Source organism: Agelaius tricolor, unplaced genomic scaffold, assembly GCF_023055355.1.
Source record: "Agelaius tricolor isolate 1412-34295 unplaced genomic scaffold, bAgeTri1.0.p SCAF_8, whole genome shotgun sequence".
NCBI classification, from domain to species: domain Eukaryota; kingdom Metazoa; phylum Chordata; class Aves; order Passeriformes; family Icteridae; genus Agelaius; species Agelaius tricolor.
In genome coordinates, this window is record NW_027269268.1 from 17,667,710 (window position 1) to 17,678,298 (window position 10,589).

Sequence of the window (10,589 nt, forward strand, 5' to 3'; positions counted from 1 at the left end):
AAAAACATCATCCTGCAGTTTATAAGCCTTTTGATGAAAGGAGAAAGCCTTTTTCTCTGATTCTAATTGGAAACACTATAGAATATCACCATAAACACCAGGACATTTTTTATGCTACATTCTCAACAGTGCATGACCAAATTATAAGCTATCCATCTAAACAGTACATCAGACTAAAACCTTCTGAGCAATACAAACCATTAAAATCAGAAGCATCTTCATAATAGTGTTATGGAAGATGAATCAAGATAATGGTTCTTCAAGCAAATTATGGAAGCCAAAGTACAATATTCCTCCTGTAGCTGTCCTTGTAACTGCAATAGAGACTTTGATAAGAATGAACTTTATCTGCATGTTACACATATCACAGTCACATTTTGACTAAACTGCGTTGCCTCTGTCACGTGTTCTAGAAAGGCTTGCAGTGCTAAAAGCTTTGTTCCCGATTCTACTACCACAGGATGCAGAGGGAGAATAGGAAGAAAGCACATATGTGTGCACACTCAAAAGAGTTACAGTAAGGTAGGAGAACATGGTTCTAGTGTTTGCCCTTGCTGCAGAATAAAAGAACAGAGAGCTTCTGCTTTCCTACCACTCTCCTCTGCCCTCCAGGCCTTGGAAGGGGAATAGTATCCCATTTTAAATTCTGTCATTCAGTTCTGAGCTCTTCAAATATAGAAGAGGTAAAGAGTTTAGTCAACCTCTATGATGTTTAAGACTTTAATATATACTTCCTCTTACTACAAATTAAAGGAAAAAAAAACCAAACAAGAAACTTTTTATGGGAACATTCTGCATAGTAAAACTAAGCCATGCACCTTACCTACTTCAGATTGTCTAGTGACTAGGAGTAATGCACACAAAGCATAAACTGCCTGCAATCTGTAAAATTACACTTTAAAAAACCCCAAGCACTTCATATCAAAGAAAAATACTTTAAGAGCAAGAAGTATACTTACTTAGCCTAACAATTTAAGCTTTGCTATTTGAGGTATTGTGTCTTGCGATGTTGATGGTCAGCTGATATTTATTTCATCCACCTTAACCTTTAAAAGTCAGTACAAGTTACTGACTTTACCAGAGAAAGACACATTATTCCACCCTACATTACATAATTTGTTCCAAACAGAAGAATGAAGAAATGTTACTTATCTTAACACTTATGCCTGTTTGCACATATGGAAATAGCTGAGCCATTTCTTAAGACCTGCATGGAAGAAGCTAATGACTATGGTTACTGCAGAACACAAAACAAAGGCCAACAAGAAAATCATTCTTATTGGAAAGCACTAGCCATTCAGCTGTGCAGCATGTGTAGTATTCAGTTTCCAAGTCATAGTTATCACTAAAAAGATGAACTTTGAATAATCTGAAAACTCAGGATACAATCACTGCAGTGGACAGAAGTTCAAACTCATAACACTAAACTCTTCAATAAGTTGCCTTAATATTAACTCCCAATTTAACTTCTAAGTTCACTGTGGCACCTTGGAAGGAACAATGCCTTTAATAATTCTTGCTTCAGTGCCAAACAGGATGCCACAGCCCTTCCTCACAAGACTTAAGTCCACCATGAAAGTTAAAAAAATTATCGGAAAACAAAAACACTGGAGTGCTGTTTTCCTATGTTAGTGCATGAGCACTTTTAATAGTCAATAATAGGATTCAAACAACTTCAGCCAACGTGCTTTCTCACAGAATGGAAATAAATAGAGATTCACTTTGGAGGACCAGCTTTAGCTTTTTGGCACATTTTCCATATCAAGTAGACTTGATTTTTTTCCCAAAAATCTCAAGATCATTCCCTATAGCTGCATGCAAAGCATACACATGCTTTCAAAGTAACTTGCAAACAGTTCTGTGAAAAATAGCATCTGCATTTCAGTAACACAGCTTAAGCAAGTGTATTAATTTTTACTTATAAATTAGAGCCAAGTTTTGGCCTCTAAAAGACCAAGATGGTATGCCAGAAGACAAGAATGAACTCTTGTCAAGTGACACTCTAACAAATAAATTCTGAGTAAAATCAAATGAAGACAAGCTCATGGTTCTCAGACTGGCATTGTAAGGAACTCATACCTGGCATCCTCACAGGTTAGTACAGTATTATGAAAACAAGAAAAACCACAAGCTTTGGTAGGACTTCTGTCAGGTTGCTAAAAAACAGGAACTAAAGTAATACGAGTTAACTTTTTCAGGAGTGTATGGAAACTGGATATGTTGTAGCACAAAAAGTTAAGTTACCAGAAAAAAACAGCACCAATGAACTAAACCAAATGAAAGTCATAAGAATTAATATCTCTCAGTATTACAGAAAAAAAAATCCCACCAAATCAAAACAGGGCTTTCAGAATTTCAGCTTAAATGCTTTTGATTTTTTTACTGAAACTGCAGTATATAAATTTGAACCAGAATAACTGTCAGAAACAGAATTCTACATTAAGTGTTGTTTTAGCACTGTTAAGACAGTAAGACAGCATTACAGCTTTCAAGATGTCCTTTTTAAGCAACTGCAGTGATGGGAACACTTTGCTCCAATACAGCCTGTGTTCAGTCTCAAACCAAGACATGGGCAGTAGTATTTGGCATAAAGCATCTACAGACAGCAAGTGCAGTTTCCCATTTGCAAGGCTGATGTGGGGAAGTAAAAAAAAGAAATTTAAAAAATAATCAAATAAACTGTAATTACTCTAGAAGCATACTATAACTATCAACAAGCCACAGGATTATATCATGCCCTCCAGATGAAAGACAGAATTAATGACTATGAGGCATGACCTTCTCTACTGCTGCTTCTCTTCAGCAAATTATGTCACCTAAATAAGGAGACTGCCTCATTATTTCTGATTTAGCAGTAGTCTGGAATATTAAATGAAGCATATAGAGTTGAATTCAGTTTCCTGGATAGGACATAAGCATAACACAGCTGAAACTAGATAAAGTCTGGAGACCCTGTCTCCTTATTTAGCTCTGCTCCATTAACCAACTGGTCAGCACTAGAGTGAACATAAGCAGGAACTTGGGTGTGTGCATAGGTAAACATTTTGTCACTGTTATGTACCTTTCACATGGCTGAAACTAACTGTGAGAAGTCATTCAGCACTCATCACACAACAGTTTAATATCTTAGGAGGCTAAGCAGAATACACACTCTAAAAAGAGAAAGATTAGAAAATGCAAACATATTTCCAAATTAAAAAACAAGTAGTGAGACCAGGTGATTTCTTAATAAAGGACTTTTACTGACACAGGAGTTCCATTAAAGATTTCCTCAGGAGGTAGCATATGCCAAAATACTTCTAATAATACTTCAAGAAATTAAAAACATCACCTTGTGCTTAGGGCTTTAAGCTAGGTCTTATGAGATCCAAGAGGCCTGTTCTTAGAGGCTGGACAGACTTCTGCACTCTGATAGGATTAAAACCTCCCATTTATTTTATAGTTAACTTAGATTTTTAAAAAAACCAAAACCACACAATCAAAACCAACCAACCAAAAAAACCCAATCAAATTTAAGTTCTATTATTAGAGGCATAAACTATGATCATGGATGTATGATCAAGCAAAACAAAAAACCCCTCCTTCTCTAAGTTAGACACTACAAACACAAACTCTAATTAGTTGCAATAGCTCTTAGTGACACTTTGCTATCAGAACTTGCATAAAGACAGAAATAACATACTAATTTAGACAAATGTACTAATATTGGGCTTTTTTATTTATATGTATTTAGTCCATATTAGTACTTAAAACTTCACTCTGAATATTTAAGCTTACAGCAGCAACAAGACTGACATAGGCCTAAGACAGCAACAGGCAGTCTAGGCAAAAAGGCCCTTCCCAAAGGCAGGGAGGTTACAGAACTTTACAGGGGCCAAACTGGTTTATGACAACTAACATGTAAACCTGTCTGAAACATTTCACAAAGAACATGATCAATTGCCTGGGAACCCTTGAAAACCAGTGATCATAAACTGCTGCAGGCAGTTTGCAATTCTCAGATGGGGGGTTCAAAAAAAATACCTTAAACATAAGTAGCTTCCTGCGGTTTACTGATATCACAAAAGAAATCAACGGAAGTGAGCAATCTCACCATCAAAGTAACCTTACTGTAACTGAAGATACAGTTAATCATTATTTGTACTTTAAACTTTCTTCCCAGTTTCAGCCATGATATGCTTACATCTTATCTGAAAAACTGAATCCAAATCTCTTAATTCCATTTAAGATTTCAGATTACTTCTAAATCAAGAATAATTCAGAGGGAATTTATTTTAAATTTAGCTATTCTTAAGCAAACATATTCCTAAATGCTCTGCACCAGTTCAGCTTAAATAAACCAAATTAAGCTGATGCAACTTTTGAAAACATTCAGTGCTGTGTCCAAGAGGCTCAGCATTTCCTCAAGGAAGAACAGGTGTACAACCCTAATCCTAATTTGCATCAGTAACCACAGACACAGCAACACTGCAGAGTTTACTGCAAAGCTTACTGAATCAGGATCCTGTGCCATGCAGTAAGATTCAGCCTGAGGAAATCACTATGAAGAAAAAGAAACAAAGGCCTACAGAACAGAGAAGAAAGAGATGAACTCTAAAAGCCAGGAGAAAAGCTAGGAACAGGAAGACATTGCAATGTGTGACTGCCAAGATCTGACTTCTGAACCCTCACAGATCTACTAATATCAGCAACTTCATTTTTGTATACAAATCTTATCAATAATAAGTGAAATGTTCTTAAAATTTATACATGGCAGTTGAAAGTTAACCTCTATCAACTGGGGAGGGTAAGTGACAGCAAGGGTAAGTGACATCTGATTTTTTTGTTCAGGTACCTTCAAATAAACAGGACATTCTGCCATTCTGGAGTTACATATTGGAGAAACTATTTTTTTCTGAAAAAAATAAGTAATACATGCTTTTTTGCTATAAAATTCTCTTGTCAGAATGAATGCAGTGAAGTTCTCCTGATTAATGATGCTCATTATTTTCTCTGATGATCTAAACCCAAACACTGTTTCATTAAGAACCTTAATGAAATTTCATTAAGAATTAAGAAAGAAAAGATTCATTATTTGCAATGATCACCTCAACAGCCTCAGACACTGACAAACTGTTTCTTCTGTACAACAGACTCAACTCCAACATTTTTAAATGCCATCAGACTGCAAGCAGGACCCACCTGACAGACAGTAAGCAGAAAGTTCTACTCAGCAACCACAAGCATGACCTCAAAGCACAGTAGTCCCCTTATTTTAGAGATACTGCATGTATGTTAGCTAGAGGGTAAGTACCATGTTTCCCTTAAGCTGAGTCACTTGGTCTTATTAAAATTCCTATCAACAGCCACAGACTTCCAAAACCAGTTATATTGGTAAGAAGTACTTAATTCTCTTTATCACCCATATCCCCACAAGATCTGTTCTGGAGAAGAGAAACAGTGGTAGCTGTTAGTGTTAACTTAAGCAAGCATCCTCACACAGGAGATGCTTGTGGTTATTAACGTCCTGGAGCCTCACTAGAACAGCTGGGTTTCAGGAGAGTTAAGAAATGTCCAGAATAGACTTTCTGTTAGAAACATAACACAGAGCTATCTGTGTTACATAAAACTTTCCCATTAGCAGCTCTTAAGGTCTTCAGCATCAGCTGGGACAGTGGTGCCTGGATGCCTGACATTCTTAGTGTGCACAGCATCTTTGGGGACAGTGGTGTCCATGGTACAAACAATTCTCCCAGCAGGGAGAGATCTCTGAAGACAGTGGACCTAGTGTTACATTAATCTTCGCAGCATCTGTGCAGACTAGTGCAATACCACAGCCATACTAAATAATATGTCACAGCATCTGTATTGTCCACTCCCCACAAACAGCATCAAAAACTAGCATAGGCCAACAGCCCACCAAAATTAGGAAAAAAAATCCAAACAGAAAAGGCATGCCATTTTATTATAAATACCTCTATCTTCAAAGACCATTTCTGTTCCAGGAGATTTAAGAGTAATGAGCCATTTCTTCAAAAACCTTCATCTACATTTTCTGCTCCTTTAAAAAGGCTACTTATTTTTTAAATCCATCATTTGTTTCAGTACTTATTTTGTTAATCTTTAAAAATCAATACACTACTTTTGTCTTCATACCTTTAACATGCTATACTCATACACTGTAAATAAATAACTCCAGGCTTTAGAATTAAAAATACCTAAGATTAAGTCTCTTATTCAGCTCTTCCAGAGACAGGGAGGTACGTGTGTGGGCTGAGTTTTTTGCATTGATAAGGAAATCTTAAGTTTTTCACTATACAGTATCCCTGATATAACACTTCTGATGTCTACTTGAAACATTCAGTTCTGAATTAATTTCTGTCTTACAGTATTACAACTACAGCACACTTTTACAATGCAGAAAAGGAGATGCTTATCAACATGCCATCCATGGCTCAATATTTAAAATATAGGAGTCAAAGCATTCTATATTGAGATTACCAACTGGTGACTTAAAGAAATAATCTGTCTTTGCTCTCTTCAAGTTGTCATTTCTCTATTGTGTAAGTTCACTTCAAGGACAGCACAGAAATCTACTTCATTAGGGGCCTTTATCACCTTACTATTGTTGTCCCCTTAGATTTTCACCTTAAGTTTCTCCTGATCACCACTTGATTTGTCCAATGCTCTCTAAGACTGACATACTACCCAGGGTACACTGGAATATTTTTGTGAAGGACAGAGACAAGCATATGTTTTTCAGTAGAATGTGATAATCTCTGTCTGATTTTGAACTAGCAATCTAAAAGGAAAGAAATGTGGAAGCAAGCACATTGATCTTTCTAGTAAATTAAGCCCTAGATTATTTAAATGAGGGCAAAATAAGGAATAAAAGTTATTAATTTCACAGTGAGAAAGTATTTAGGCTATAGAGCCTCAAAAAAACCTGCCTTGTCAAATAATAATACATCTAAGTAACTACATTAAATATAATTTTAAAAAGCAAATTGATTTTGGACAAAGCATTTAATAAATGTGGCTTAAAGTGAAGCCTGCCAAAACTCCTGTAAGGCCTGGTGTCTCAGATGAAGAACCATGCACCTGCTCAGTTTATGCTAATACTTCTACGGAACCATTCACTTGTATAATTAACTGTGCATAAATTAAAAGCTGTCAAGTGGTTTGAGGACAGATGTTTGATTTCCTACGTGTTCAAATGAAACAAAATAAAATGTTTAGAAATGGACTAAACTGAACAAGAGATATTCTACATTGTATCCTAGTTTTATTACTTTGCCAGAAGACTATGCATTAACTACTTTTCACAAGGATTTCAAGCTAAATTTACACCAGAAACCGCACAACATTAAAAGAATTGACTTAGTGGCAAGTTGCATAAGTTTAGTTTAGCAGCAGTTCGGGAAGTTTAAGAGTGGCTTGAACAGAGCAGACACACAATAAGGGAAAAAAACCACCTACAACAAAAGACCTTTACAACCGCCTTATAATAATACTTTATCTTCCTGAGCTGAAATCCCACGTTTTGAAGTCCCCTCCTGAGCAGCTAGGTATGTGGTACTGCTCTAAGAGGTATGTACACATTGCCCGCACCAAAACGATAGATTTTTACTCTCAAACTAGGTAAGTTCCACGTTGGCAAGAGAAATCAAAACAGCAGGTGCCCTCCCTAGCTAGAGGGGCCGCTAGAAACGGAAGAGACCACAAGCGTGGGACTGCTCTTCCCAGTCTCTATCCAGCTGACAGCTGTAGGTCTCCGGTGAAAGAGGGTCTCCAAGTGGGCACCTGTGGTACGCCACGCTTCCAATCCACTTACGCCGCTCCCAACTTACCTACTCAGCCGTATATGCAAAATCTTGCACTGCTGGCAGTTCCTCCTCCAAAGGCGGCTGAAGTCGTTTTTGGAGCCTCAGGGCTCCTGGGTTTGGGCTCTGCAGTTCCTTACGGGCAGACACTCCCACCAGTGAGGCAGCAGCACGCAGAAGCAGCTAGAAAGTTTGCCACAATCTCTACCTTCCCCTGCAATTTGCTCCTCTCCCAGCCTCAGCCTCTTCTCCCTCCTGGCGAAAGGGACCGGCTTTAAGGACGGCGGCGGAGGCGACACTTCTCGCGGAGGTTTCCTGCCTCAGCAGTGCCGCAGCTGGAAGGGCTCTCCCGCTGGAGGGCGGCTCCGGGCCGGGGGGCGCCGGGGGCAGCGCTCGTTCGGGGCTGCGGCCGCCGCCGCGTTTGCCGCGAGCCTCATGCTCGCCGCGGTGCTCCCTGACATCATTCATTCTGCTACGCGCACGCCCGCCCACTCCATTTCCAAGCAGTGACTCACCCGGCGCTGCCGCCGCCGCCGCTGTCCGGGGCCGGCCCGCCCGGCCCTCCCGGAGCCCCCGCCCGCCGCGCAAGGTGCCGGCCCCGCCCGCCCGCGGCCCCCCCGACGCGCGCCTCTGCGCGCGCGCGCCGCCCCCTCCCGGCGGGGCCGCGCGCCCGCACCGCCCCGGCGCGCGCCTCCGCCGGGGCCGCGGCAGCCCCGGGCGGGCACATCCCGGCCCGAAGCCCCGCTCCGCTCCTCCGCCCCGCACGGCTCCCCCGGGAGCCGATGCCGCCGGGCAACGGCCGCGTCAGCCCGCAAAAGGGGGCGCCGACACCTGCCCTGCCCACCCTGACACACCGGCTACGGGAACGGCACCGCCCGCCCCCGCAGCCAGCGCGGGGGCAGGTGCCGGGGCCGCCCCGCAGCCAGGCCAGAGCCGAGCGCCGCCGCCCTCCGCAGCGACCGGCTTCCCGGTTTTGCCGGGGGATTTGATTTCCCCAGTCCTGCTCACGTGACAGAGGACTATCACTGATATCACTGAAACCCCCTGCTTGTCAAGGGTTTCACCCCCGCCTCTGGTCTCGGCTTTCCTTGGGGTTTTGTTTGGCTTTTTTGTTGTTATTGTTGCGGTGGGTGGAGAGGTATTCCCCCCTCCTTGTTTTCAAAAGAGTTCCCCCATCACTACGTAGCAGCCAGATTTTGTTGGGAGTTTTCCAGCGTAAGAAACACGTGATTGGCGGGGGAGGAAGGGCGGGGAAGAAGGGAAGAAGGTGTCAACTCATCCTCACCGAAACTCGCTCCGGCCGATACACACCTGTCCTGCCCCAGTCACCCGGCTGCGCGCCGAGCGGGCACATGACAGAGCAGAGCACACACCCGGCACACAAGCCTGGGTTCGAGGAAGGCACCTGACCCTCTGTTCGTCACACCCCTGGAAAGCCCCCTTCACCCAGCTATTGGCTATTCTGCTTGGGTTGCTCACACTTTGTTTTTTTCCACAAAAGCTTGGGGGAAGGGAAGAGAGAATCTGCTTTATTCCAGCACAGAGTGGAAAAATTTTCCGCACTCTCAGATTTCTGTGGGACAGGGAAACTGCCCTGGTCCAACAGTGACAGCCAGGGCACTGCTACAGACAGAGTGCCAGGATTTCCAAGTTTTATCTCCTGGAGGCTTAATGCAAACAGTCTCTTATACCAGATAAACAATTCAGCAAGGCTAGTGCTGTTCCTGTTGCTAGGTGAATACACATATACACCTGTAGTGCTGAACCAAAGAGGTTTGCTGGAACCTCACAGCTTCCTTTACTACCATTGTAATCTCCCCTCCCACCACACCCGACCCGCCCCCCCCCCCCCCCCCAATTCTCCTAAGTAGATAGTGCTTCCTTTAAAATTAAATCTAAAGGGGAAAAAAAAAAAAAAAGGTACCATGGCCAGGGCATTTGTCTTTAACTGATTACAGAGATATCTACGTATGCCTTATTGCAGACACAATCACACACGTGCCTTTGCAGAATCATATCTTACTTCAGGCTGTTATACAGAGAGGATAATAACAGACAGAGTAACAGATCAAGAGTAGAAACAGCAATGCAAGTGGAAAAAAACCACATCTATCTACAGGCAAAGCAAAGAGGCCTCCCCTAGTCTTCTGTAATTGAAAAAGAGCCACTGAAGAAAGGTTAAAAGCAAAGACTGGAAATTTTACTGGCATTTTTCCAAATTGTTTAGATAGATCAGTGAGCTGAAACACCAGCATTACTCTAAAATAATATTTTCTGAAGCATTTGAGTAAGTAAAAAGTAGCAGTACATTTTCTTACTCTGTTCAAGACTACACTTCACACCGAACCCCACAAGCATGCAGATGAGAGGTTGAAATGTAGAGCTCAGGGGTGGATCTGTGAGGAGCAGCTTCCAGGAGAGGGTCTTTAACTAATCTGGTAAAAAATGTTTGCAACTCCTGCATAACAAGAAACCTTCAAAAGCAAGCAGCAAATTTGTGAAGTCACAAAACTTGCCAGAGGAAATAGCAGCACATCTCTTGATCTTTACTTTAAATTGACTTCAGAAGATTGTTTTCAGACAGGAGTTAAGTGAGAGATAACAAGACTTACAAAATCATAACTCATTTTGAGGAAAAAGAAACTTTGCACACACAGACAGGATTCCACAGGGAGACTCACATACAAGTCACATTCCCCTTTACCTCCCAGGGAGGCAGATGAGAAGGAGAGAATACAGAAACAGAGCTTTGAGGGGAAAAAAATTACTGTTCCGTTCACTTGGAAC

At 41.6% G+C, this 10,589-nt stretch overlaps 1 protein-coding gene across 1 annotated transcript in view; it reads right to left on the reverse strand.

The window, feature by feature from the left end:
• Positions 1–8,370, reverse strand: part of SGMS2 (sphingomyelin synthase 2) — a 40,062-nt gene extending 31,692 nt beyond the window's left edge. Inside the window, exon 1 of the mRNA XM_071431787.1 lies at positions 7,830–8,370. The gene's annotated coding sequence lies outside the window, so the exon portion shown is untranslated. The remainder of the gene's footprint in view (positions 1–7,829) is intronic.
• Positions 8,371–10,589: the final 2,219 nt, after the last annotated feature.